Below are 26,292 nucleotides of genomic sequence, written 5' to 3'. Positions count from 1 at the left end.
TGCTACTGTTTCAACATTAAGTCAACTTGGATAAGGAATATAGTCTAATAGTTTAACAAATAAGCAATATAAAGCGGGACGCGTGAACATTTCTTATTCCCACTCCTGTCTCTCCATTGTGCTCCCAACCCCCACCCCCGCCCCGCCCACCATAAAAAACCATTTATCTTACTTTTGCGTATATCCGTTCTGAGTTTCCTGGAGAAAACACACTCCTGTATGAACATCTACGATTATCACCCCACTTCACGGAAGAAGTTTATTTTTGTAATCATGATTCTTTTTTTTTTTTTTTTTTTTTTTTTAAGCAGGCTCCACACCCAATGTGGGGTTTGAACTCCCAGCCTTGAGATCAAGAGTTGCATGCTCTACCCACTGGGCCACCGGGCTCCCCCTCCCTGATCATCACCCCTGCTTCTATTGTGTGAAAATTAGCACGTTGTTTACCTCACCTTGCACCGTGTTTATTTCAAGGAACAATAGTCCCTGACGCTCATAACACATAAAGAATATCCTAGTGTTTTTTTGACATTACGTGCATTCCACTGAACGGATCACTAGAGAATCTGATTAGTGTTCACTTGATAGATACTAGGTATGTTTCCAGCTTTTCACCACAAACAATGCTGCAATATCGCGTGTCACTTGGTAACTGAGCAAGATTTCCAGTTGGGTAAAATCCCCCAAAGTGGGATTGCTGGTTCAAAGGGTAAATGCTTTTTATAACTTTCCTAGTATTGCCAAACTGCCCTCCATAAACTTGTACCGATTTACAGTCTCACCAGCAATAATCCAGTTTGCGCCCAATGTCACCAACAGAACGTGTCGTTAATATTTAATTTTTAAAACCGATCTGATAGGTGAGAAGTGGTCCCTCAGTACTGTTTGATTTGATCATCTTTTATGTCGTGTCAAGCTATGCATGCCTTCTTCATGTGTTTGAAAGCGGTCTGTATTTTGTACTAAAAACTTTCTAAACTTTCTATTGGTATCTTTTGCCCAGTTTTGGATTTCTAGTCTTTGTCTTGTTTGTTCCTGAGAGCTCTTTCCTTAGGAATATTGGAAGATTCAAAGTGCCCTATGCAGGGCACGGTATGCATAACTGAGCCAGTGGTCCCAATAGGAACCGAGAAGAGCTCCGAGATAGAATCGGCACGATTCAGTTGGCTGCCTGAGGTGGACGAGAAAGAGGGAGGAGTGAGGACGATGCCTAGGTTTCCGGCTTGAGCAAATCTGAGCCCGGAGAAGCTATTCACAGAGACCGGACACACTAGGGGGGTTGACAGAGAGATTCTGAACCTGGTTTCAAGCAAGTTGAGGTACGTGGGGTACATGGTCTTGGAGACGTCCCGTGGGCGACTGGTTACATCTTTCTGGAAAAGAAGGAAAGGTCTGAGCTAATCTGGAGAGCTCAGCCTGTTGTAGGTGGCCTGTCAAGACAGGGCGTATCCCTTCACCTTCCACAGGTTAGAAATGTCTTCCCCAAGATACAGTCATGGAAGTTCTGGGCCAGTGGTTCCGAACTGGGGTGATTTGGCCTCCAGGAGACATTTGGCAATGTCCGAAGACATTTTCAGTCTTTCGAACTAAAGAGATGTATCTGATTCTACCGGTATCTCTAGAAGCCAGTGATGCTGTTAAACACCCAACAGTGCACAGGGCAACCGACACAAGTCCAGATTGTCAGTGGAATAAAGTAATCTGATACACAAAGCAACGTTAAGGCCCCAGCGACTGAGACCTCAATGCGCTACCACAGGGGCTGAGTTCATATCCTGAGTCCCACTTCCCCGCTGAGTGACTTCTGGCAAGTCACTTCCTCCCCTAAGCCTCAGTTTTCCCATCTTTAGAATAGACATAAACCATCCTACCTCATTAATGTCTTAGGAGGATTAAGTAAAACACTGTATGTTAAAAACCTGGCACGTAATACATTCTCAACCCATGTTAATTTTTTCTCTTTCCCTACAAATCCCCTGCCCAAGGGGCACACCTTGGGCGTGCCCGCCTTCCTCAGCCAGGGCACTGATGCCATCCAGATCTCAGTTCAACTCTGAGCCACACAGCAGGGCTTCCCAGATGGCCTCTATCCAAAGATGCCCACACCACATTCTCCTCTATCACACGAACCTATTTCCCGTTTGCTCCGTGGCAGTCAGCGCTGATGGAAGAAGGTGTTTCCGCTAGCTCGTCTGTTGCCTGGTTTCCACAGGAGGCTGGAAGGCCAGGAGGACAGGAACCCCAGCTGTTTTTGTCACTACTGTGTCCTCTGTGCATAAAACAGTGCCTGGCACATAGTGGACACTCAGTACGTATTTTGCATACGAATGACTCCTCCACAGCAAAAAGAGACAAAACAGGCCGAGTAAAGCTATAGTCACAGCCCTCTGCTACTTGGAGCAAAGCGTCTTCAGGGACAGGCGGGGTGGCGGGGAGGGAGGTGGCCCAGGGAGGTGGGACAAAATAGGGGGATGTGCTCTGGTCCTGGGAGACGTGGCCCTGCTCTGGGCGCTCACTAAAGCCCCAGCACAGCCCCAGCTCCCCTGGCTTCTCCAGAAACCACAAAAGCCCACCGAGAGAGCAGAGGCTTAGATCAGGTCTGACACATCACCCGGCTCCCCGAGCCCCCGGGGGCCCTAGGTGAGCAGACGTCGTGCATGAAGAAGTTCTGAGAGTGAATACCCACAGGCTTCGTGCATCTCCGAAGCAGCTGGAGGCCCAGGGTTCTTTGTGCAGGAGGCTGGGCCACGTGGGCTCCTGCAACCTGGAAGCTGAGCGGGTCCTTCCCTGCCCGCTCCGGGACATACCCACGTCCGGACAGGGGACAGAACTTGCCCACGGCACGTGGTGAGCCAGTGGCCGGACCAGGATCCCAGACAAGGCTTAAAACCAGATTGAATCGTCAGGAAGTGATTTCCACTGGGCTTTTTGCTCCCATGCCCATGACTTAAATTGCAACAGCACGTGTCAAAACAGCCCTCGGAGGCAAGCAAGCCTTGCCTCTGCCGTGGCTGCCGACCTCGGTGGGAGTCTGACGAGGCTGACACTGGCTATCCGGGAGCCCGTGCCTCTGCCCAAACACCCAACAAGAATTCATTCACTCAAAAGTAATTCAGGAGCTCTGCCGGCCTGGGAAGTGGGGAAACAGGAACAAGACGCTGTCCTTGACCTTGAGAAGTTCTCAGTCTGCTAATGGAGGCGAACGTGTGGGGAGAGCCTTCTCCCTGGAGGATGCCGATGGGGTTTCAGACAGCCAGAGGGAACTCTGTCGAGGTAGGGTAACCGAGGCAATGAGTCCAAAGAAGCTCGAGCATAAGGCTCAAGTCAAGGTGAGGGAAGCAGGCAAGATAACGGTGGCTCTTCTGTAACTTGGAGGCTCTTATTGATGTCATCTGCCAGGTGTTCCCCTTCTCTGGACAGACTTAGGGTACTCGAGAAGCACGACTCCCTCGCCACCTGAAGCAAGGTGTGGCCATGTGACCCGGCTTGGCCAATGAGGTGCGAGCAGGAAGTGGTGGGTGGGGCTTCCGAGCTGGAGCTCTAAGAGCCAGGGCAGGTCACTCTCCCCGCGACAGTGAGCGGCCACGCTCCTGATGGGGTGGTCCTGTCAGCCCCGAAAGGTAGGACAACATAGTGTGTGACCCTCACCCAGTCTACCAGACACACGGGGCAGGTAAGAAATAAAACTTTGTGGTTTAAAGCACTGAGATTTGGGGTTTTACTTCTGCACAGTCCAGTGCAGCTTGAGCAATACGACCCAAACCCGAACGGTCTCTCTCACAAGTTCTGGGATTTCACCACTAGGAATTTCTTTCGCCAGAGTCGGGATTGATACGTCTCACTGTGTTAGGCGGGTTTGGCCAGGCTATGCAGCAATGACAAAAATCCTCGATGTCTCAGGGACTTCTCATAATAAGTGATTTCTTGCTTAGATCAAAGTCAGATCTGAGTCAGGGGGCCCTCCCCCTTGTAGTACCTGTGCCACTGGGAGCACAGTGGCCGGCAAGGTCGCTGTAGGTGAGAAAAGGGAGGGAGCATGAGGGCTTGAAACTGATACCCAGTCACCTGTGCTCACACTCTATGGACCAGAAATAGATAGATGGTCCCAAACTTAACCTGAAAGGGATCGCGTTGCTAACCCCTTCTGCACTGGAGTGGCTGTTAATGCATGCATACTAAAATGCTATCACTGTTGGGGCGCTTGGGTGGCTCAGTTGGATGAGAGTCCGACTTCAGGTCATGATCTTGCAGTTCGTGAGTTCGAGCCCCGCGTCAGGCTCTGTGCTGACGGCTCAGAGCCTGGATCCTACTTCCAATTCTGTGTATCCCTCTCTCTCTCTCTCTCTGCCCCTCTCCCGCTCGTACTCTGTCTCTCTCTCTCTCTCTCTCTCTCTCTCTCTCTCAAAAATAAATAAACATTAAAAAAAATTTTTTTTAAGTGCTATCACTATTAACTGTGAAGGTACAAAATATCTGCTGCTTTGGGGGAATAATAAAAATCCCTTTACGAAACACACATGCTACCTTTTGGAATCCTCACTGCAGCCCTCAGAGGTAGGTCAGATTATGATCCCACTTATAGCTGACTGAGCAAGGATGAGTAAAGTTCAAAGAAGCTTCTCTACATCACGAGGCTCACCAATAGGGCTTGGGTTTGAATGCAGGCAGCCTGGGTCTTAGGGCTGGCTCACTGGACCACTTTATTACATAGCCTGTGGGGATGGTGGGTTGTATTTTTTTTTTTAACGTTTATTTATTTTTGAGAGAGAGAGAGAGAGAGCAGGGGAGCGGCAGAGAAAGAGGGAGACACAGAATCCGAAGCAGGCTCCAGGCTCCGAGCTGTCAGCACAGAGCCCGACGCGGGGCTCGAACTCACAGACCGCGAGATCATGATGGGAGCCGCGGTTGGACGCTTAGCCGACCGAGCCACCCAGGCGCCCCGGAATGGCGTGTTGTTGACTCAAGGTGACCTTGTAATGAGGATGTTCTCATTCCACCTGCATCCTGAGAGGGGCCCCAGGGGTGCGGCTACAGCCCCTTTGATAAGAATTGTGCAGAAGTGAGATTTCCTCCCAGCAGTGCATCACCGATGTCATCGCCTCTCCTGCGTGTTCAGTGGGAGAAAGTTGAGAGGCATGAACCACCCGTCACTCTTTGAAGACCTCTGCTTTCGGTAGAGCACCGAGTATGTGCTAAGCCCAGTGCCGAGCCTTGTTTAGATGTGTGTGCCTTTTAATTGTTACGGCCACCGCAAGAGTATGTATAATTTCCACTCTAGACGTGGGAGCGGAGGCTCATGTTTGGCTGGACCAGGGTCACGAAAGGCCTTAGACAGCTGGGTCAGGGTCCGTATCCAGCCCCGTGTCGTCTTCACCACACCTGTAGTCCTTCCCCAGCTACCAGTTACGACGCCAAATGCTCTTGGAACGTGCTCAGAGCAGGAGAGAAGAGCCTGGGCTTGGAATCCGAAGACGTGGGTTTGAATCCTGGCAGCTGTGCGCCCTGGAACAGGCCGCCTAACCTCTCTGTGCCTCTGTGTGTTCAAGCGCATAACAGACTTAATATTACTTTGCCCCCGAGTTGTTTGTGAGGCACAAGCGAGGTACGGAATGTCACAGCACTCTGCCGGCGATACAGTCCGGGCAAAATGCACAGGCCCTGCTTCCTCCTCCCCCTTCCCTCCCCTTGCCTGCCTCCCAGCCCCGAAACCGTTGTCTTGGCCCCGGGGTGATACTGCAGCTCTCTTCCCAAGCCCAGGATGAGCAGGCTGCCATCCCAAGATGAGCGAGAACAAGGTTCAGGCCGGTTCCTTCTTTGAACGAACGGCCACACGATTTGGGCGTACAGGTGTCCCCGCATCAGGGACAGATCCCAGGGTCTCACTCATGTGGGAGAGACTCCCAGGCTAAGGGAGAGGCGGTTGCTTCACATCGCTGTCTTCCTTTAATTGGGTAGCAATCCGGGGACGTGTCCAGTGATGGACACGCCCAGGCCCGTTCTGTTTTCCAGTGAGGTAAACTGAGGACGGAAGGAAGTATGGCTGCCTGCGGGTGGGAGGAGCTGAGTCCGATGGCCTGAGCCCACGCTCTCTGCCAGCTTACCTGTCCTGTCTCCTGCTTTCCTCCCCAGTTGATGACTTCACCCTCCGCTCTGGGCTTGTGGGTGTTGTCCTCTGGCTGCAATTTGGCAAACCCCGAGTCTTGGCTAAAGAAACAACGGGCCCAAGGTTTTGGGCCTGGGCCTAATGAGGCCCCACAGGGATTTACCAGCGGGGTTCTATTAAGCCATCTATCTGGGGAGCCAAGCGACGAGGCCTCGCTTCTCCCGGGGCTGACTCCCAAAAGTGCGGAGCCACCGGCCCGCTGCGCGGCCCACGGACGCGGTAGCCCTTCTGGAACCTTCTCAAGGCGGTGCTTCACGTTTTCCTGGGAAGGGGGTGAGTCAAGCCTGAGGAATCTACTCTGGGAAGGAGTGCAGGTCGGAGCCCCCGGAGGCCTCCCCGCCCGGCCGCCCAGCCTCATGTGTGGGTGCCCCCCGCTCCTGTGAAAGCCACCCCCACTTCCTGGGCTGGAGGACCACCCAGGGGCCGGGCTGGGTCCGGGTCCAGCGGCTGTAGACTCATCGAGGCCGTCACGGGCTCCCTCGCAAGAGCAGCATAATAACGTTCACCTCACAAGCTGCGTGGGCATTAAATGTGGGGCTCCGTTATTTCTCACTCACTCGTTCACCCGTGTAGCCGGCTACGTGGAGGCCGGCTGTGTGCCCGCACGGAGAATCCGGGGTGCCTTAGAGAACCAGTGTTTGCCCCGGTGGCCCATGGACTCCAGAGGAGGCAGGTGACACGACTTCGTGATACTGAGCCGCCAGACGAGCGAGGAGGGAGCCAGAGTGAGGGGAGGGTGGGTGGCAGGCCCTACGCCATCAGGGCCCTCGGTTCAGCTCTGAGATCTGCCCGAAGGGCAGGAAGGAACCGGCCATGGCCAGAAGCACCCGGCCCCGTCCAGGGTGAGGAGCGACCCCGAGGTCTGCAGTGGGGGGCAGTGGGGAGATGCGTCTGACTGCCGTGTGGAGGTGTGGCGGTGAGGTTGGAAATGTCCGGGTCAGGGAGGAGACGATGGCATCTGTCCCCGTGACAGACAGTCCCGGCCTGGGGTGGGCAGTGCCCGTGGAGGGAAGGGACAGAGCCGAGATGCCTTTGAGAGGACTTGCTGCTGTGCCTCCGACATGGAACCTGAGGTAGAACAGGTGCTCAGGAAGCATTAGCTCTCTCTCCCGTGGACCCCGAGCAGGACGAATTTCCATGCTCCCCACGGCTCCCCCCACCCCGCATATGGTGGGGACTCATGGGCATTTGTTGTGGTTAACTAAACACCTTTCATCGGCGTGACCCCAAGGCAGTCCTGTGAGCACCCTGTGCCTCAGTTTCCTCATTTGTAAAATGGGTATGTTCATAAGACCAGCCTCATAGGGTTTTTGTGAGGGTTCAATGAGTTAATCTATGAGAAGCGTTTAGGGGCACCTGGGTGGCTCAGTCGGTTAAGTGCCCGACTCTTCATTTCGGCTCAGATCATGATTCCACGGTTCGTGAGATCGAGCCCTGCATTGGGCTCTGGGCTGACAGCATAGAGCCTGCTTGGGATTCTCTCTCACCCTCGCTCTCTGCCCCTCCCCCACTCATTCTCTCTCCCTCTCTCTCTCTCTCAAATTAAATAAACTTAAAAAAAATACATATATATATATATATATAGGGGTGCCTGGGTGGCTCAGTCGGTTGAGTGTCCGACTTTGGCTCAGGTCACGATCTCGCGGTTCGTGAGTTCAATCCAGCCCTGCGTCGGGCTCTGTGCCGACAGCTCGGAGCCCGGAGCCTGCTTCGGATGCTGTGTTTCCTTCTCTCTCTGCCCCTCCCCTGGTCTTACTCTGCCTCTGTCTCTCAAAAATAAATAAATGTTAAAAAAAATTAAAATATGGGGCGCCTGGGTGGCTCAGTCGGTTGAGCGTCCGACTTCAGCTCAGGTCACGATCTCGCGGTCCATGAGTTTGAGCCCCACGTCAGGCTCTGGGCTGATGGCTCAGAGCCTGGAGCCTGCTTCCAATTCTGTGTCTCCCCCTCTCTCTGCCCCTCCCCCGTTCATGCTCTGTCTCTCTCTGTCTCAAAAATAAATAAAACGTTAAAAAAAAATTAAAATAAATAAATAAATAAATTAATTAATTAATTAAAATATATGTGTGTGTGTATTTACACATATGTGTGTATATCTATATCTATATGTATCATCTATATCTATATATCTATCAGAAGCATTTAGAACAGCCCCTGACACATGGTAAAAAGTATACAAGTGACAGTGATAATGTTTACCATCCTATTTATCTGCCTCCACCCTCACGTACCATGCCATGGGCACACTGCCCTTCCCTGCTTGGCTCGTTTACCATACAACACAGTTCCCTCCACAGCCCACCCGACTGAAAAATCTCCCACTGGCCATCCACGCAAGCAAAATCGTGTTTTCTAGGGATCTGAGCTCAGAGGCTACTTCCATTTTACGTAGACGCCCGAGGGGGTTTTGCAGGGTTTTCACATTCCCTGAAGTTTCTAGAATGCAACTACCGTACCCATCAAGGGACGTTTGTGCTTTGTCGGCTTCTGGGGTTTTTCCAAGAATTGTTCACTGTTTTGGAAAATCACATCACCCGCAGAAGCTCTTTGAGTCACTGGCAAAACACACCCATGTCGGTCTGCGTTTGTAATTGTGTTCGTGGTGATTTTTTATTTATAGGTGTGGGCAAGCTGACTGCTTTGTTATGGTTTTTCAGAGCAGCCGGGCCCAGGTATTTGCACAGTGCGATCCAGATCGGCGTGCTACAAATCGTTTTCCTTTGATTCCTCCTTTGTATTAAAGATAGAGCATTACACGTGTTTCCTAAACATTGCATGTGGACGCGGACCATGCAGTCTATGATGTTGACTTCCAGATAGCACAGGATATTTACTTTTAGAGCCATTCGGTTTTTAGAAGGAAATAAGTAGGTCAGGAAGAAGTGCTTTCTGGAGGGTCATGGTGGAATTTTAGGCATGTAAACACCACTTAGGGAATGTATTACTTCATGTTCCTTCAGTAATTCCTGCCTTGCTTTCTGCTCTGTACTTCCTTCTGGCCTCTAAGATACCGGCAATCTCCATGTGCCTTTGCCCTTTAAAGTCTCCAGAAATATGTTTCTTTGCTTTTCGGGATATGGGCTGTGTGTGTGTGTGTGTGTGTGTGTGTGTGTGTGTGTCTTAGCTGCAGGTGTATGGCCTGCGCTTCTTTGGGTCTGTTTCCTCTTCTGTGAAAGTGTGAACAATAGTCCCATCCCTGAGAGTTTTGAGATCCGTAAAGGTCCACGTGGAGAGAAGAGAAGAGTCGGGCCGCGCCCCAGAGGGCAAGGCATGCTGGGACGACCTCAGGATTGGCCCCGTCCACCAGCGGGCCTGGGGCCTGAAGTCTCTTGCTCTCAGTTGCCCCATCGGCAAAACAGGTACAGAGGCAGAACTCACAAGATGTGTTCTGGGGCCCACTGGTCCACAGAAGCCCTGTGAAGTTAATTTGAACATGGCCACTCATAGGGGAAATCTATGTATTCAGACATAATCTCTCTTCTGATAATGGGAAGACACTAACCACCACCCCCCCCCCCCCCCCCCGCCATGTTCCATACATCCGGAAAGGGCTTTGGAAGGAAAACTTGCTCCCAGAGAGGAAGGTGACACCCCAGTCATTTCCACGGGCCATGCAAGCTCCCAGGCAGGGGCGGCTGTATCTGGAGCTGCAAACAAAGGGCTTTCACTCGTGCACCAGGTTGGCGTGGGGTCATCCATTCCGTCATTCGATTAGCGCCTTCCCCGAACCAGGCCCCTTCGGCTTCCCAGGCTGGTGCGCTAACTGTGATGGCTGAGGTAGCCCCGAGAGCTATGGGAGCACAGACCAGGGCCACCTAACCCAGCCCGGGAGGCAGGCATCGGGGCGGTGCGGAAGGACCATAACCCTGGAGGTAACTCTTCCAGACAAAGGCAGGGATCGAAGGGCATATTTCCAGGCAGTGGGAAGAGCCTGCGGAGGGCAGGAGGCAGGAGGAAACATGGCATGCTTCAGGACCGATCAGCGATCACTTTTCCTGGGCACCAAGTACAGGGGTTGGAAAGTCGAAAACTGAGTCTGTGGGGTAGATTGGTGCCAGCCAGGAAGGTCCTTGTGTACCCTCAAGAGAGTTCTGATTGCCTTTTGGGTAACTTGGAACCGCGGAAGGACGGCAAGCAGGAGAAAGACATAGTCAGATTTGTGTTTTCAGAAAAGCTTGACGTCTTCCCTTGTGTGAAGGAAGTATCCGAGCAGACACATCATTGGTGATCTGGTCCAAAGGGAGAGATGACGAACGTTGACCTGAGGCAGTGGCTGTAGGAACCAGGAAGGGGACTTGGCTGAAGGACGCTTAAGACGCAGGAGAGAAAGAGCACGGTGGGGCTTGACATGGCTGTTGTCCACAGGTGCCTGGGTGGCCAGCCTTCACCTACATGCATGGAGGACAGAGCTCAGGCACGTGATGACGATGAGCTTCATATGGGTGGCACCAGAGGAAGGTCAATGTCACATGAATCTTTGGACCAATCCTGAGAGTTGGTTGATCCTGGGACGCTAGTTCTTCAGAGAGAGAAAAGTGACTCGCCCAGGGTCACACCTCCAGGAATCAAGCCATGGGTATGCCAGTCCTGTTAACTGGGACCCCGAATGACAGAAAGGTGAGAGGTCCAACCAGAACTTCTCAGCCGTCTGCCGCTGTGTCACTGAGAGGTGTTTCAGCATCTAAAAGAGGGTGTGGTTCATCCTCACGGGAGCCCACCTGGATGTCATAGGCTCATGCGCATCTCGAGCTACTCCGGGAGAGAAGACACAAAGCCCGTCACTCTGAACAGAAGGGTCTTCGGTTGTCATGGTGACTGGGAATGGCGAGAGAAGCTTTCTGCTCTCTTTGAGGGGGGAAAAAAAAAGTGTGGTTCTTTCTGTGATGAGCTACAAAATGCCTCCCATGTTCTGCCCGATCTGGTTGCCTCTCCTCTTTTCTCTCTTCCCTCTGGCTTGTGAATTTCCCATCCCTGCCAAATAGGTCAGCTGATTTGGAAACATTAATTGTTTGTGCTGTTGGATGCCAAGTTCCTCCCTGGCCTTCCCCACCTGGCAGAAGTTCACTCACCCTCTCAAAGCCCATCTCAGATGGCCCCTTCTTCCTGTAGCCTGTCACCTGCTGGCTGCCCCCTCCACGGCCCCACAACATGCACTCAGCCGACCCGGGGCGTCGCTGTCTCTTGAGCCCCCCACTGGTTGGGGCCTGCTCCCGTGGGTCGTCCCCTAGACTCTGAGTCCAGTCCTCTGCGTCTTCCTACCTGGGATGTGACTGCCACCAAATTGTTGAATGAATCAACCAACAAACGGATCAGTCCATGAGTGAATTTCAAAGGCAACCTAAGACGCCCTAGTGAAAACACTGTCTTTGAGACATTTTAAATATTTTATTACAGTTTTTTTCATAAAACACACACACCGAGTCCAAAAAAACTCTCACAGTGCCTGTTTTAGTTTATTTCGGCTGCTGTAACAAAAACACCATTGGCTGAGTGGTTTACACAACAATTTATTTGTTACAGTTCTGGAGGCTGTGAGTCCAAGACTAAGGCCGTAGAAAGCAGCTTCCTGGTTCACAGACGGCAGTGTTCTCACTCCATCCTTCCCTGGTGGAAGGGGTGAGGGATCTCTGGGGTGTCTTTTACCTAAGGACACTAATTCCATTCCCGAGGGCTCCACCCTTGTGACCTAATCACCCCCCCCAAAGGCCCTACCTCCTAGTATCGTCACATTGGGAGGGGGCTAGAATTTCAACATATGAATTTGGGGGTGGGGGACACAAACATTGGGTCCATGGCAGTGCCCAAGGGCGTAAATTAAGCAGTGAGTCTTTCTTCCCCCTCCAAAGACCACTCCCCAGATGTTCCGACCCACACAATGGTTGTTTATGTTTCCAAAAGTTTCCCTTTTGTATGCTTTACACAATTGGGGACATGCTGTCCAAACTGTTCAGTTAGAAGATAAACAAATTTTTTAAAAATCAAATAAATAGAATAAAAAGAAATCTTTTTATTTCGTGTAGCAATATCATGGCGATGGTTTCACATCATTCCCTATTCAGTTATGTAGAGCTCCATTTAATGGATACATAATAATTTCTTTAAACGAGCTTCTATTGGAAGACAAGGACGGTGTGTCACTTAATATGCTCCCCCCAGGGGCCTGTCTGCCTTCATTTTTGCCAGCATTAGGTATGATTTTATTCATTTTTGGACCTAATTTTAGTTGCCTTTTTTATTCATTTTTGGACCTAATTGTAGTTGCCTTCTGGATGGAAGAGGCGGGCTTGTCAATGCGCATTCATCCGTGCTGTTCATATCGTGTTAGACTTAGTAATTAATATTTGTATTTATTTTTCTCCAAAGGCTGTGAAAACACGCCAAAGGCAGGGGCTGGAGCGCAGGGAACTACTGTTCCCCGTGAGGCACTCGATACATTTGTGGTACAGATGAGTGAGTGAATGTGGATGACACAAGGCAGGAAGGTTGGGAAGTATTTTCTGATGCCAGGTCAGTGGCTTAAAGGCCAAACTCACTGAGATGTCATTTCCTGACTTGTATTCCGACCAAATCAATGCAACTTCATTTCATCTACTTTCAGTCTTTCACTATTTGAAATAACGTTGTACACTTTTACAAGTATTTCCTTACGAAAAGCTTCTGGAAAATCCCAACTGTGGAATTGCTGACTCAAAAGCGGCACTCTTTTTAGGGATTCTTGACACATTGTATCAGAATGTCCCTCCAGAAGATTGACAGAAATTTTCACGCCAACCGAGCTCTGTGAATCCTGTCAATGCCCTCTTCCTTCCTCGGGTAGGGAGAAATTAGGTGAGATTCAAATGCGTGTTTCTTCAACAGTAGTTAGGTTGGCTATATTTTGCTGTCTGTTGGCCATTTGTAATTCTTTTTTTTTTTTCTTTAAATGGTTATTTATTTTTGAGGGAGAGAGAGAGAGAGAGAGAGAGAGAGAGACAGAGCAAGAGTGGGGGAGGGGCAGAGAGAGAGGGAGACACAGAATCGGAAGCAGGCTCCAGGCTCCGAGCTGTCAGCACAGAGCCCGACGCCGGGCTCGAACTCACAAGCCATGAGATCATGACCTGAGCCGAAGTCAGACGTTTAACCAACTGAGCTACCCGGGCACCCCCGGCCTTTTGTATTTCTTATATGAATTATTTATTCTTACCGATAGTCGATTTTTCGGTTGGGATTTTGTTTAATTTCTTATTGTGGCAGAATGTTACTTGGGTGTTTCCGATGGACCGCGTCCCCTGGCGTTCAGTGCCTGTGCCCCCTCCCCCCCCCTTGCATCTGGGCGACTTGTACAACCTCCTGTAACAGATAGAATGAGGCAGAAATAGCACGGGGAGGGTTTTAGGGCTCAGCTGTCAGGGAGCTTCCCCTCTCCTGCCCGTGTTCGGTTTGAAGCCGGCAGCCATGCATGGGTGACACCACCACAATGTCAGAGGCCCAGTCTGGCCACCAAGAGAAGCTTCAGGAAGAAAACTGAGTCTGCAGCTAAGGGCTCTGGCTGAGCTCCCAACAGCCAGCCAGGTGAATGGTGGCGACCTCGCTGGTGACCGGGGTCACCGAACAGAAGACTTGGCCATGCCAAGCCCTGTCCGGGCACAGAATCAGGAGCAGATGCCTACGATGATTGTCTTTACGAACCGTTACTTTGGGGATAGCTTGTTGTATCCCAAGAGAGAACCCAAACTCTCACTATGGGTGTCAGTTCTACAGATCAAAGCTCACGGGTTGGAGATATGAACTGTCAGAAGTTAATTTTCATGGTTCATTTTCTCCCCCCCAGAGTTTGTCTGACTTTTCATTATAGCTGATTGATTTAGTCAGATCTATCCCTTCTTCTCTGCACGGTTTCAGCTTTTCAGGTCATGCTTGAGGCTCTTTCTCATCCCAGTTAAGCCCACTGACATCCAGCTGTATTTCTTCTCTCGTTTCACGTTTGTATGTATGTGTGCATTTTTAGATGGGATGTGGAACGTTTTCATCAATCTGGAAGTTACGGTGAACCAGGGCAGGGGTGGAGGCAAAGTCTGTGGGGGTGCAGGGCTTTTCCTGGACCTGAGGGGAGAAGGCAGTGGGGGTGTGGCACGGGGAGGGAGACGGCACTCTGGCCGGAGGAGGCCCGGCAGGTGATACAGGTGTGCGAGGGTCCAGAGTCATCCAGATGCCCCCACCTGCCTGACCTCCTGCCGGGTGCCCTCTGATGTGACCATGGTGCCTCATCTGCAGAGCACGTCTTCTGTTCAGGCCCTCCTGGGCCCCCATGAATGTGCCACCCCCTTACCTCTGAGAAGGTCACGAAAGTTCCTTCACTAACACCTCCGGGGAGCTCTGCAAATGGCTGAGTTCAGGCCCAGCTGGGAACCAGTGGCAGGCGGATGAGGGGACGGTGGGCACTTCCAGGGTGTGGGTCATTCGTCACGACCTCTAGCCTCCTCTAGACCAGCAGCCGATGTCAGGGAAAAGAAATGCAGACAAAAAAAGGTGCAGACAGGAGACACGCGTCTAGGTTAAGACACTTAAAATGTATCCTATACAAATAAAACAAACAAACAAAAAACACTGCATGAATCTCATTTGGATTCTGATTTGGGGGAAAATGCCATGAAAATGACTTGGGGGACAATTCTGGATGTTTGAATCTGCACCGAGTATTTAATCATATGAGGAATGTGTCCTTCATCTTCTCATTTGAGGTATAGAATGTGGCTAGGTGAGATAGTGCCTCTATTGTTAGAAGATATTTGTTGGAGTATTCGGGGGTCAGTGGGTCCCCGCGTCTGTATCTTACTTTCAAATGCCCCAGCAAATAAAGGCAAAAATAAAAGTAAAATGTGAACACTATTGGCTCTGAGGAAGTAGGCATACGAATGATCGTTGTGGTGTTCTATAAAATAAAATAAAATAAAATAAAATAAAATAAAAATAAAATAATATAATATAATATAAAATATTATATTTATATAATTTATATAATTTATAATTTATAATTATATTATATAATTAATTATATAATTATATAATTATTTATAATTTATATAATTTATATAATATAAAATAATAAAATATAATAATATAAAATAAAACAAAACAAAATAGAATAAAATAAAATGAAGCATGGCACACCCCCAAAAAAGAGATATAGTCTCTTTGGGTCCCCTCTTGGTATTTGATTGAGATCCTTAAGAAAATGCCAGTCTGCCTCAGTGCTCCTCTAGGGTGCAGGCCCGTCCGGGGCTGAAGGTGAAAATGGGGTGGTGGCAACCTCATCAGGGTCTTCTCCCTCAGGCGGAGGTCCTTCGCATCTGGCAAGCTCATCCAGGGCAACCCTCGCGTGCAATTTAAAGAAACTCTCTGAAAGCTGGTCCCCGCACGACCCATGAGCCCAACAAGCCCACCACCAGGGAGGGCTGAATGAAAAGATGGGGCGTGTGCGACACTCCTTCTTCGCCCGCCGAGACAGGAGAGAGGCGTATGGCACAGGGGCCGGGCCGTGTGACCTCTCCGGCCTCCCTCCCCCGCCCCGCCCAGCTGTCTGGTCCTCGGATCACTGTGGCATGCATCTGAGCCTGGCGACCGCTGCCTAGGGCGTGACTTAGAAAGTGGGGCACAGATCACTATTGATTGGCAAAGACCAAGAGCATTTTCCCACGGGGCTTGAAGGTCATTGTCGTTTCAGTTATTCACTCACCCACTTATTCATTCATTCAAGAAGCTGGCTCTGGTCAGAGGCTGCTGACCTGGGGGCTTGGAATGTAAATGGGACCCAGTCCTTGCCCTGGAGGCACTCACCATCCTCACAAGCCAAAGCCACGGTAAAACCCAGCAGGGGACATGCCTTTAGAGGTAAGTGTGGCACAGGGGCAAAAAGAGGAAATGTTTACTCAACCCGAGGCGGGGCAGGGCACAGTGAGCCAGCCAACGGCGTTAGGGATGGCATCGCTGGAAGTGACTCTGTCCTTCATCAAGGTTCTTAGCGGTGACGGCCCAGAACGTTCCTTCGTCCTCCCCGCGGCCCCGAGAAGAAAACCCGAATGCCGATCCCCCGGCTGCACAGACGTTGGAGAGGTGACTTTCTCTAGCATCACCTGTTATCTGCGATGGAGGCGAAAAAACCCCTCTGAGAGACCGCTCACTCCGGAGCCTGACCCCTACCAGCGGCCTCCCCAGGGAAGGGCAGACGCGGCCCAGGCAGGAACACGAAGGTCAAGAAGGGGAAGAGTGGCCCATGAGAACGGCAATGAGCTCACAGAGCAGGCTGTGCGGGGGCGGGGCTGAGACCCAGGGGGCTCAGCCCACAGACTGATTATTAGCCCATTTTACAGGAGTACAGACTGAGCTCAGAGAGGTGGGGACACTGCCCACATGCACCGCCCCCCCACCCGTGGCAGAGCGGGAATCCAGACCCCCACTTTCAGCATGAGGACCTCCAGCTCTTTGCCCCGCAAGGGTGGCCTGAGAGGCCCTGCCTGACCTTGATCCTGCGTGGAGCCAAGGTCAGCTGGGCAGCGTGGTGGGGGACGGGGGAGGGAGGGAGCAAGTATCTCTGTATCTGTCTTCCAGTTAAATAAAAACCCGGATCGCAAAACTGCTGCCTAAGCCCTGGGCCCTTGTGTGCGCAGGGCGGTGTCCGCTGCTCTGGAAAGGAGCCAAAGCGGGCAAATGTTTAACCAGGTGTGTCCTGTGCCTCCCAGAGCCTGCAGAGATTCCCTAGTGCTGACCCCAGACCGTCCCAAAAAGTGCTGTGTGAGATTCCTGACCCGGGTTGCCGCCACCGTCTGGGGGTGCTTCCAGGCGTCTGGGGGTGCTTCTAGGCGGTTTGAAGCCTGCCAGCCCCAGGTGCCATCCTGTTCCGGACCCTCAGCACTGGTCAGCTAAGGTGCAGACATTTCCTGTAATCAGAAGGTCAGAACCCCTTACCTGTAGAGTTAATGGTCCTGCCTTTACAGATGGGGAAACTGAGTCCCAGAGAAGGGCAACCCCGGCCAAGAGTCACACTAGCAGAAGAGGGACAGAAATGAGGTCTCTCGACACCCAGCCACGGGCCCCGTGCTCCCTGCCTCAGTCCGCTCAGGCTGCTGCGACAAAATAGCACAGACCAGGTGGCTTAAACCACGTTTATTCTCATAGCCGTGCAGGCTGCAAGACCAAGATCAAGGCAGAGTCGGGGCGCCTGGGGGGGCTCAGTCGGTCGAGCATCCGACTTTGGCTCAGGTCTTGATCTCGCGGTTCAGGAGTTCATGCCCCGCGTCGGGCTCTGTGCTGACAGCTTGGAGCCTGGAGCTGCTTCCGATTCTGTGTCTTCCTCTCTCTCTGCTCCTCCCCTGCTCATGCTCTGTCTCTCTTTGTCTCAAGAATAAATATAAACATTAAAAACAATTTTTTTTTTTTTTTTAAAGATCAAGGCAGAGTTGGTTCTTAGCTTGAGAGCCCTTTCCTAGCTTGCTCATGGGCACAGGCCTGTGCCGAGAGGAAACTGGCAATCTGGCCGTCCTCGGGCATCCTTGACTGTGCTCCTGTCCTGACCCCCCCAGCCCTGCCCATCCAGGCTTCTGCCCACCCCACATACCTTCCTTCCCATTCAGCTGCGATGTCCCAGCCCTGCCGGCCCTTCTAGATTCCTGACAGCCTCAGCAGGAGGGACCGACAGGATCACCCAGGCGCCCTGTTCTGGTGTGTGAACCTCACGGAGATGGGGTGGGGACCCCCCAGCATCACTTTCTGAATTACTCGAGGCATTAAATGAATCACGGAGGATGGAAATGACTCCCAAGTTAACCCCTTATGCCCTCCTGGTCCTACCAGGGAGCGAGTCTTGATTTGGCATTGGTCCGAATGCTTCCCTGATGCTTTTTCTTCTCGCACAAGGAGAGCCGCCTCTGTGCCCAGGTCCTTCCCAGCCAGGATTTAACACCCCATTGGCTTTGGGTTGTGATTATTCTCACCAGTGACTTCAGTTCATGACCAGCAAGACGGCTTCTCCACTTAGAGCGGCAGCGTCGTGTTCGCCTTAATTTTTTTTTTTTTTTCTATTTCAGCTTCTATAAGGGGATCCATTAAATTTTCAAAAGATATGAAGTAATAAATTTTGCAAAATGTGTTTGGATTATGGTAAACAAAAATCATAAATGTAATACGCCAAAGACTGCCATTTGGTAACTATTACTCGGACACAAACCATGAACCCAGGCAGGGAAGATGAGGCCCTGGAAGGGGAGGCCGGACAGCCGGTGTGTGTGGGAGGGGCCACCTCCGGCGTCATGTGGATTTGGACCTACTGCGCCCTAGCGTTTTACGTCCTCGGTTACTCCCTACCGCCAGCCCGCGAGATGCTGCTTTTCCTGTTACAGTTGTGAAAACTGGGTTTCGGAGAGGCTGAGTGACTTTCCCGAAGTCGCACAGCTAATGGAGGTCCTGGGGATTGGAGGCTTTGTTCCCTGGGCCAGTGCTATCCACCCCTCCCATCCCCTCCCCCTATCTGGGCCCTGAAGCCTCCCCTCCCCCACCTCTGCTCCGCTCCCCGCTCCAGGCCCGTCTTGGGGGAGCTGGGAGCTGAGTTTATAAGCCCTGAGCTGGTCTCTCTGAGAGTCTCTGTCCCCAGTACTAGCTGTGACCCTGACTACAACTGTCTCAGCATAAAGAGTAGGACCCCGCCTTGTGCTGACCTTCAGGGAAGCACTGATCTCACCTCCTACAAACACACAGGACAGGACTACATTCTCTCCTGCAAGACCCACCTCTGGCCCATCCAGCATTCTTGGACCTAGGAGCACCTGCTTGGGCCCTGGGGCCTCGTTTATACGAACTCGATCTTGCACACAGACTTGTGTGCTGTCCCATTTTAAACCCGAGTACGCTGACACCCAGAAGCTTCCATCACTTACCCACACTCACCTGCCTTAGAAGGAAAAGAGCTCGCATTCCAACCCAGATTGGTCTATAGCTCCAAACCTGACCTCGGTCCTCCTTCCCCATGAACGTTCAATTTCAGAGAAGCCTCTGTCTACCCGGATCCCAGTATTCACGTGATAGCCCCAGTCCCTCATCTCTGGCCCCCTCCTGGGGTGACAGCATCAGCTACCTGATGCGCGAGTACTGGGCACCCCCTGTCACAAAGGGTTCCTGGGAAAAGGTGGGGGTGGGGGTTGCCGGGGAGGCAGGTGGCCCTTGTTCCTCTCCTGAGAGGTCCTGCCCCTGGAGCCTGAAGACCCTCGGCCTCAAGGACAAAACAGAGGGGAGACTCTGGGCCAGAAAATCAGAAACTTCATTCCGGACCACGCACTAACTCCTGGTGACTTTGGGCACTCTGTTGCCTCTCAGCGTACTCATCTGTAAAATGGGGAAGAGCTTTGGGAATTGGGAACTCACGGGCTTTATATGGCCCACAAACACATTTGTTTGTCCCTTTCTTTGCCCCCCCCTCCCCAACCTTTTCTCATTGCTTCTTTCATCACGTTTTGGTTTTGCTTTTGTTCTGTTTGGGGGGCTGTGGGTGTGCATACGGGCGCGTGCCCACAAGCATGGCAATAACAACGCTTCCTGTTGATATGCCAAGTGGGTCCCTGGTTTCTGTGGTTGCCCCCTGGAGGACCTGGATGCCAGGAACTATCGCCCGGGGCCTGGAGGGACTGGAGGTCCCTTCCCTGGGGACAGCCTCTGCAGCAGCTGGCCGACCACATGGCCGCCCCGAGGTGGAGTCCAGAATGCATTGTTTCGCTCTGTAATTAACACACAGGGTTCATTTTTCAGGGCCTGACTTGGAAACAAGTGCCAAGAGCATTCCAGAGGGGTCAGAGGGAGTGTTTACTGTCAGACTGTGGAAGAAACTTCCTCCAATAAACCCTTGGGTCACGTACCAACCCTCGAGTAATGCCTTCCAGACTGAGTACTCAGCAAACCCTCATTCGGCGCCTACTGTGTGTCAGGCCCCAGCCCAGGCGTGGAGACACAGAGACACAGGTTAGATGCAGTCCCTGTCCTTGGAGAGCTCCCGAGCCTGCGGGGGAAGCCGATTTATAAAGGGACAACCCCAGGGGCTAAGAACACTGACAGTGATGAGCACCAGACCCAGGGAGGTGGTGGGCAGGGAGAGTCGGCAACCTGGGTGGTGAGTCCTGTGCCTGAGTCCGGAGTCTACCCACACATTTTTCCAGGGAATGCAGTAGAAGGAGGCATTGACCTATCCTCGAAGGCCGGTAACAAGGGTCTCCTTTGGACATCAGTTGCTTCTCTGCCCGACTGCATTCCTTTTTCCAAAAATGTTAAACGCTGTGGAATGCGTGAGTTCAACAATCAACACTCTTCAGAGACAACCAGTGACCGGTGCCGGCTGAGCACATTTCTCCAGCACTTTCTTCCGGGCTTCAACATAGCGAAGACTCCAGGACTTACTGTCTTCCGGGCCTGCAGAGACAAAGCCTGGCAGGGTTGCACGCATTGCATCCTCGAAACACCTCCCAGAGGAAAGTACTAGAAGCGAGCATGCCCAGGGAAACCGAGGCACGGCAACAGTGAGTCACACGGTGCAAGTCACACGGGAAACCTGGCTCCGGGTCCGGGCCCTTAGCCCTGAGAGCTGTGGAACCTGTCCACCCTCAGCCGCGCTCAGACCAGCGTCAGCCCCGCTCTCTGCTGCTTGCAACAGGGCGAGTGAATCCATACGCCCACACGAAAACCGCATTCACCCCAACAGCCTCGCACTGTACGAAACGTCCTGAGCCTGAACTAGACCTTGTGAACATCCGCTGTTATCACAGGCAGAGCTACTGCCTTCACTTCAAGGTCTGTTTGGTACTCCAAATTTGAGCGCACCATAGTGGATCGGACCAGTCTCCTCCCAGGGCGTGCGGGGTGGTTTCCGGTGTTCCACTCTGACAAACCAGGTTCCCCGCAGAGATCTTCGCTGGGGCCGATGAGCATTTCGGCCACATGGATTCCTGGAAGAGGGATCGCCAGGTCAACGGTGCGGCCACACCTGCCAGCCAGCCACACCTGCCGAGCTGCCCACCGGGCAGACTGGTCCAGAGCTCACTTCCATCCACCGGAGGAAGACTGTCTGAGCTGGCCGCGTTTAAATGCCTTTTCCCGTTGTGGCTGGCCGCTGAGCTGCATTTCACAGCCTCCCTGCGCTTTGCTTTTTTATCCATGCTCTTAAATGGCTTTGAGAAGGTCAAGATAAAAAAAAAAAAAAAAAAAAAAAAATCAATGGTGCAAATGACAAAGGTGCGATGTGGTCAGCTGCTGTCGTTCCCAGGAGGACAAGCTTGGCTTGCGGTCCTTGGGTGGAAGTCACACAAAGGTGCCCCGTCCCCCCCCCCAGCAGCCCGTGCCAGCCTGCACAGCCCAGAGAGCAGATTTCACACTGGATCTCAGCCTCCACCTGCGCAGGGCACAGCCTGGCCAGCCCTCCACATCATTCTAGTTAGGGAAGGAAGCTGGATCCAGGCTGCCCAGATTCAAATCCAACCTTTCAACCCCATGAATCATGTGTCCTTGGACCAGCCACTTAAACACTATGTGGCAATTTCCTGGTGTGAAATAGAGGCTGGTGATCATAATAATGCCTCCCTTGTGGACAGCAGTGGTGAGAATTTAGGTGAAATATTTAAAACCCTTATAGGCTTACACAGTACAGTATCAGTAGATGTTTGCTAACAAGCCGTTAACAATCCCCCTGGGCAGGTCTTCGGGAGGCCGGAGCATCGCTCCCAGAGGTTCTGCTTTTCTCCACCACAAAGGTTTCTTTGGCCTTCAAGCCAGTGCATTTAATGGAAAGATGCTGGATCTGGGAACTGGAGGGAAAAGGGCTGGAATCCTGATTCTCTCCTACCCTCTGTGTGACTCGAAGTGACTCTTTTATGTGATTTTCATGTTCCAGAGTTTTGTCTGTATGTTCGAGACCTAGCATCGCACCTAGCCAAAAGGGCCACCACGAATTCTGGTTCCTCTACCAATTCAGGGGCTCCAGGAAGTAGTAGAGGGCAATAGGTGGGGGGTTGGGGCTCAGGGGGGAGGAGGGGTGCGTGGAAGAATCCAGAAAGGAGCCCACGCTTCTGGCTCCCTGTGCTGGCCTGCCAAAGCCTTCAGCGGTGACCAGGTCCTGCCCCGCCAGCCTGCCCGAAGCCCCCGCGGAGCCATCCCGATGCCGACTGGCAGACTCGAGACACCGGGGCTCGGCACACGCACCCCTCCAGCCCCACACACCCTTCAAGACCCAACCTGTGTCGCTTCCTCCTGGAAGCTTGGGTGATTTCTCCAAACTGGGATGGTCGGCTCCTGGGATCTCCCACACCTCTTTCCTTGTACCTTTTTTTTTTGGCAGGCGCTTGGAAAAAGCACCCGTGCGTTGCTTCTGTTCTCCAAGAGAGACTGGAAACTTCCTAAGGGCAGAGGTTGGTGTCATGCAAGACCCATGGCGGGGCGGGGGGGGGGGGGGGGAAAGGGCATTGGAGTCGTGAGTTTACCACCAGTCAGTTCTGGGGTTCAGTTCCCAGCTCTGCCCCTCACTACCCCGGAGGCCTTGGGTATGGCACTAAACATCTCTGCCTTAGTGGGGGAAGGGGTAGGTGGCCTCCATTTGCAAGCCCCTCCCTGCCCTGCCCTGGACTTGGCAGGCTACATGCGTACTTGTGGATCCTTAGAACAGATGGGTTCTTCTCCCTCACCTCCTTGCGCGGGGAAGGAAACCGCGGAGCCTCAGTGGTAGCAGATCTGCCTGAGGACACGCTCTAAGCGGGCAGAGCTGAAATCTGAACCCAAGTCTGCACAGGCATGCTCTAGCCGCCAACGCCCCCGTGCCTGTCTCTGTCCCCTTGTTCCTGCTGTGTCCCCCCGCCCCTCCGGCCGCCCCAGCCCCGCAGGGAAAACCAGGCGAGGCATTGGATGCATCCTGTGAACTCGGCACGCGGATTTCAAACAGGGACGTAGCAGCCGAATGCGGGTAGTTCTTGCCCTTCACTCAGCGTGCTTTAGGCTTTCCAGTCCCGGTGGGCGAACCACACAGCCCCTCACCGAGCCCCAGAGGCCTGGCCCGCAGGAGCAGGAGCAGTGGCCAGAACTGGGGAGAGGAACTTGCACCTTCTGGCTCTCCTCCTGACACTGTTCTCTCGGGAGCCCCGGGAATTACGTTTGCCTCCCCGTTTTGCTGTGTGCTCAGGAAGCAGCGCGCGAAGAAATCCTGGGCCAGAGCAGGCGCTGGAGAGACAGCGGTCGTGGCCGCTCTCCAAGGTTGTCCTGAGCAGGCACCCGTGGCTTACATTGTGTCCCCGAATCGCCACAGCCACCCAGAGGCAGATCCCCTTATTGTTGTCACGGACGAGGAGACTGAAGTTTAGAGTGATGCAGGAGCCCGAGCGCGTGGCGGTCCCCGGATTTCTAACCCCCTGCGAGCTGGCAGGTGCTCCTAAAACACGAGGCTTTGAGCACGGACGCTCATCTCCACTGCCCGCCGTCCGCGCAAAGGTGTTCCCGTGAGGGCCCACAGAGGCCAACTCGGGCTCGCGTGGCCCGCGTCCCTGTCCCTCCTCCACGTCCGCCTGCCACCGGCTGTTGGTAATGTTCACGGAGTCGATTTCCGCCAGCCGGGGACAGGCCACTCACTTCCACGCTGCTTGTTTTACGACTTCCGCTTATAAACTGAGCCGGCGTCTAGCCAGACGAGGCCTGGCCCAGCGAACGGCCTGTAGGATGACGAGTGCGTCTGCTGGGCTTTGCAGAGGTCCCGTGCGACGCCTCCCGTTGGCCCAGCCTGCCCGAGGTGTGGTGCCTCTAGAAGAGGTGGCGATTTCGAGAGGACACAGAGCAGGCTGGGAGAGGTTTCCTTCTCGTCCCCCTGGGCCCTTCCCTCGAAGTGAACTGACACAGAAGAAGGGCGGTCCTATGTGTCCTATGGGTCTCTGGGCCCACGTTGAAGCTGTGTGACCTAGGGCAAGTTACTGAACGTCTCTGAGCATCACCCGTCTGTACCTGAGACAATTCCGCACACCCACCTGGGTGGCGAGGAGTAAGAAGATAGAAAAAAACAAACAAAAAAAAAACCCCAAAACCAAACACCAAAAAACAGCGCCGGCAGATGGACAGTGCTTGGTTTATGTTCACTTCTTTTCTTTTCCTCACCGTTGCGGGGAAAAAAACCCAAAAAACAAAAAACGATCTTATCAGTTCTTTTTTTGGACGTGCATTTTGGTCTGGAGAGACATGTGTATGTAAGATGTCGTTCCTGGGAGTGTGATACGAATCCGTCTGCCACGTTGCTTGTCTGCTTGTGAGTCCGGACGCAGGCCTTCCTAGCTTGCCGTCCTAGCGCATGATTCAAGCTTACAGCATTTATTATGCGCTACTGTAAACCCCGCTTGGAACGAGGGGCTGGGAGCTGCAGAAAACCGGATGCCTTCTGCAAGAGCTCCCATTCCACTGGGGGGAGGCCAGCAGCTCCGGCCAGAACGGACATCCCCAGGGAGTCATGATTTCAGACTGTGCATTCTGGAAAAGGTGGCATTTTGGGTGCCCCCCAAATATGAGCAGGACTGCTGTAAGCAGAGCTAGGAAGAAAGGCATTCAGGCAAAGGGAATGGCTGCAATGTCAAATCTGTGGACGTAGAGGGGCGCCTGGGTGGCTCAGTCGGTTGAGCATCTGACCCCGGCTCCGGTCATGATCTCACGGCGTGAGTTCGAGCCCCGCGTCGGGCTCTGTGCCGACAGCTCAGATCCTGGAGCCTCTTCGGCCTCTGTGTCTCCCTGTCTCTGTACCTCCCTCACTTGTGCTCTGTCTCTCTCTCTCTCAAAAATAAATAAACATTAAAAGATTTTTTAATGGTAGAAGTGTAGTGTGGAGATATTGGTTTTTTTTTAAGTTTATTTATTTATTTTGATGAGAGAGAGAGAGATAGAGAGCTGGGAGGGGCAGACAGAGAGAGAGAGAGAGAGAGAGAGGGAGTCCCAAGCAAGCTCCTTGCTGGCAGCACAGAACCCGACGCAGGGCTGGAACCCCCGACCCATGAGACCATGACCTGAGCCGAAACCAAGAGCTCAACCCACGAAGCCACCCAGGCTCCCCGAGATATTGTTTCCAAGTGCTCGTGACCTTCAGAATCACCTGGAGAGTGTATTAAAACACAGATCATGCAACCAAGATGTCCTTCAGTAGGGGAGTGGATAAATAAACCGCCGTCCATCCGGACAACGGAACCCCATTCAGCGCCGACAAGAAACGAGCCACCACGCTGTGAAGAGACATAGAAGGAACTTAAGTGCCCGTCACTAAGTGAAAGAAGGCCGTCTGAAAAGACTATGTACTGACTGTATGATTCCAGCTCTATGACATTCTGGAAAAGGTAAAACTGTAGAGACAATGGAAGGATCGGTGTTTGCCTGGGGGGAGGAGGGGCTAGGCAAGTATGAGTAGTCAGAGCGCAGAAAAATTTTAGGGCCGTCGAACTATTCTGTAAAATGGTGGACACGCGTCCTTATACATTTGTCCCAACCCGCGGAATGTACCGCACCAAGAGGGAGCCCGAAGGTAAACCGTAGACTGTAGGTGATCATGGTGTGCCAGTGCGGGTTCATCGGTTGTAACAAATGTACGACCCTCGAGGCACGACCCTCGCGGGGGGATGTCGATAGTGGGGGAGGCTGTGCCTGTGTAGGGGCAGGAGGTATGTGGGAACCCTCTGTGACTTTTGCTCAGTCTGGCTTGTTTGAAGCTAAGCTTGCAGGTGCCTGCTGAGCCCCACCATGTGCGGTGGGAGCCACGGACCCTTGGTCCCGTGAGGAGAACCGTCTGATGGGCTCCATGATCTTTGCCCGGCTGGGGCTTACGGTCATACGTGGCACTGCATGGCCAGCTGCTCTCCGGCCATCGGGGCACTCTAGACAGGACTCTGTAGGTGGGATTTGCTGCCCAAATCATGCCCATTTCAAGAAAGGTCTTAACCAGAACTCCCCACGGTGTTTGAGGAACAGATTGCTGTAGAGTTGACTTGCCCAGTAATAGAGGGTTATCCGGTCTATTTGTTGGAATACAGGGTCGGCTGTCACGACAGAGACCAGGACTAACCAGGACCGGAACGAGACACAACTTTCTCTCTCTCTCACGCCACAGTCTGGGT

The 26,292-nt window shown here is 52.6% G+C and overlaps 1 long non-coding RNA gene across 2 annotated transcripts; it reads right to left on the bottom strand.

Annotated features, from left to right (window-relative positions):
- Nucleotides 1–15,279: 15,279 nt before the first annotated feature.
- On the bottom strand, nucleotides 15,280–19,632 carry LOC147571819 (uncharacterized). Of its 2 annotated transcripts, XR_015247067.1 has the most exons (4): nucleotides 19,082–19,632; nucleotides 17,990–18,228; nucleotides 17,108–17,536; nucleotides 15,280–16,282 (listed from the first exon to the last, which is right to left on the bottom strand). It is a non-coding gene; the product is annotated as an uncharacterized LOC147571819 (long non-coding RNA). The 2 variants fall into 2 exon arrangements; XR_015247066.1 differs by lacking the exon at nucleotides 19,082–19,632 and having other exon boundaries at nucleotides 17,990–18,537.
- Nucleotides 19,633–26,292: the final 6,660 nt, after the last annotated feature.

Source organism: Puma concolor, chromosome F2 (genome assembly GCF_028749965.1).
Source record: "Puma concolor isolate L17-30 chromosome F2, mPumCon1.1.hap2, whole genome shotgun sequence".
NCBI lineage: Eukaryota > Metazoa > Chordata > Mammalia > Carnivora > Felidae > Puma > Puma concolor.
Note: the sequence above shows the minus strand (reverse complement) of the source record. Positions and strands in the feature narration are given on the sequence as shown.